The sequence below is a fragment of the Cynoglossus semilaevis genome, chromosome 12 (genome assembly GCF_000523025.1).
Source record: "Cynoglossus semilaevis isolate Cse_v1.0 chromosome 12, Cse_v1.0, whole genome shotgun sequence".
Taxonomy (NCBI): Eukaryota; Metazoa; Chordata; class Actinopteri; order Pleuronectiformes; family Cynoglossidae; genus Cynoglossus; species Cynoglossus semilaevis.
Genome location: NC_024318.1, coordinates 17,322,605 through 17,325,285, shown reverse-complemented (window position 1 = coordinate 17,325,285; position 2,681 = coordinate 17,322,605).

Genomic DNA, 2,681 nt, shown 5'->3' with positions numbered 1-2,681 from the left:
TAGGGAAAGGGCAAAAGTATCACAATCATATAAATAAATAAATATGAATTTGGACAAGTTTGAGGCCTGTTCTAACATCAAACTAACATGGACGTAGCAACATGACCAAGAAGGGTGGACAAAATATGTTGGAGGCCATCGCCATGGAGATGGAGAAAATGGAGAAACCAATGAAACCAATTAAAGGCTAATTAATACTTTTTATAGGTCTATCAAAATGAAAGACCTTAAAGCAGCTTTTTGGACAGTCGGAGCATTAGGAGATGAACAAGTTACGGGTTACTGCCCTCCATGTCTCATTATGCCTACCATAACGATCAACCAGGTCAGCAACCTAGCCTAGCCTAACAGTTAGCCCTGCAGCTAATGCAACCAGGTACAAACAATATTTCTTTCGTGCGATATCAAACCGACACCTGCCTCTGTGTTTGAGCCTCAGACCTGAGTGACCCAGTGTTGAGTTTCCAGTCAGGTCGTCATAATCACGCAAGAAGAAGAAGAAGAAGAAGAAGAACCACACTTTATATATACATCAATTCGATATTGCATCTAAATAGATGTTCAGGTTCACCTTTAGAAATATAATTTATCACCGTATGTAGTACAACACTTTACGACATCTCGTCAGCTCATAAACAGCAACAGACGAATGAAAATTATATACATGCATAAATATCTACTTTAGACAGGTGGTTAGGACTGAGGCCTTTGAGAAAATCATATCAAAGCTCACTCTGAGAGACTGATGTTAGAAAAAGATTTTTTTTTTTTTTTTTTTTTTTAAATGAGTGCACTGCCCCTGTAGGAAGAAGCCCTTCAGTTGCATTAATTTGCTATTTTTTTTCCCCTGCAGCCTGAAACGTTTGGATGAGCTCTCTAGGGGCTGCCATCAGCCTCACCATGGCAGAGCTTACCACTTCAATTTGTAGTGCTTTTCCGCCATCAAAGAGCTACAACACGCCTGCTGTGATGTGTGTCGGCCAATGTGTTGGTTGAGCCCAGAGCACTGTTTAAAATCATCTTCAATCACTCACTTAAATGCTACTGTGCACAATACAGTACTGCAACATCAAATGTAAAAAAAAGTAAAAAAAAATCGATGTATCCTCAGTGTCAGGTCATTTGATCCAAAAATAGTTATAACAAGAGCAAGAAGTGGACAGAGTAGGTTTCTTGAAGACCTCTTGTCTTCAAGAAACCTACTCTGTCCAGTTGCCCTCGACGTAACTATTTTTGTATCTATGTATCATTTTTATTCTTCCTGCCAATCTACAAGTCATGGCAATACAAGATTTTGCTTTGCCACGATTTGCCTAGGTTCTCAATTGTTTTCTGTCATGCCCTCCCCCCCTTGTGGACAGATATGTTTTCACACCCGCCATGCCCCAATCCCTAACCCCCCGCGAATTGAAATACTATTTAGAACCTGATAACATATACAGTGGAACCTCGAGATACAAGCGCCCCAACATACGAGTATTCCAAGATACGAACGAAGCCTTCAAGCTAATTTTTGCTTTGAGATATGAGTAAAGATTTGAGATGCAAGCACGCTTACAGGAATGGATTAATATTTTTTCTGTTATTTTTTATGGGAAAAAAATATTTGCGATACGAGCACCTCGAGTTACGAGCTCGGTCCTGGAGCAGATTATGCTTGTATCTTCAGGTTCCACTGTATATATTTTCTTATCTGTACAAACCCCTGTATGAGTTGCTGCCACCTAGTGGCATGCTGTAATGCTTGTTATCATTCAAGCATTACAGCGGTTGTATATTTATGTCCAGCGTCCCAGAAGTACTGTGCTACTGCAATTCTGCATTGATAGAACCTAAATTAATGTACGTGTACAAAAATATGTACATATTTTGGAATGTGCTTCAAAAAGCCACAAGGCTTGACTTTTCTTGTCCTTTAGTGAAGTCTTCTGTCTTTTCCAACTCGAACCGTAAAACTGAAAATTATACAGAGATAGAAACGCAATTTACTCAAACGCTGTACAAGCAAGGCATTGCATAGGTACTTCAATTAGCATCTATCAGTAAACAAAATTGAAAAAAGTTAGCATCCGTTGAAAACTAGCAGAGTATATATTGTCAGAAAACATGAGGAATTCCTTGCAGAAATACACAATCATTTGATGATTGGTCACAAATAATACTTACGGATAAATATTCTCCGAGGCAAAAGTGTCAAAAAAAAAAAAACCCTCCAACAATGTTAGCTCCAAAAAAAAAAACAAAAAAACCCTCCAACAATGTTAGCTTAGTAGTTGGTTTAATTAGCATGTGTTCGTCTGAGTTTGCAACAAAAAAAACAAACAAACAAAAACCACACAGCATAGCTGAATATGTGACTGAGTCCTTGGATTACCTCACATGTTTTTAGACTGATGTATTTTATTTTGAAAGGTCAACAGACTTGCCACCAACTATAGAAAGCCTTATGTGATTTGTGATGTGATTTTAACAGAAATCCTTTGTCAACTGACAATCTCAAAAGAAGCATTAGCATTCAGTGTTAAACTAGCTTTTCAAAGTTGATCACATTAGCAAAAGAACAAACAAACAGACAGACAGACAAACAAAAATACAATCAGGCAAGGCATGTGATTGAAGGGGACAGTGACATCCTAGTTCCATCAGGAAAGCATGTGCCACTACTTACTGTTACACAAAAT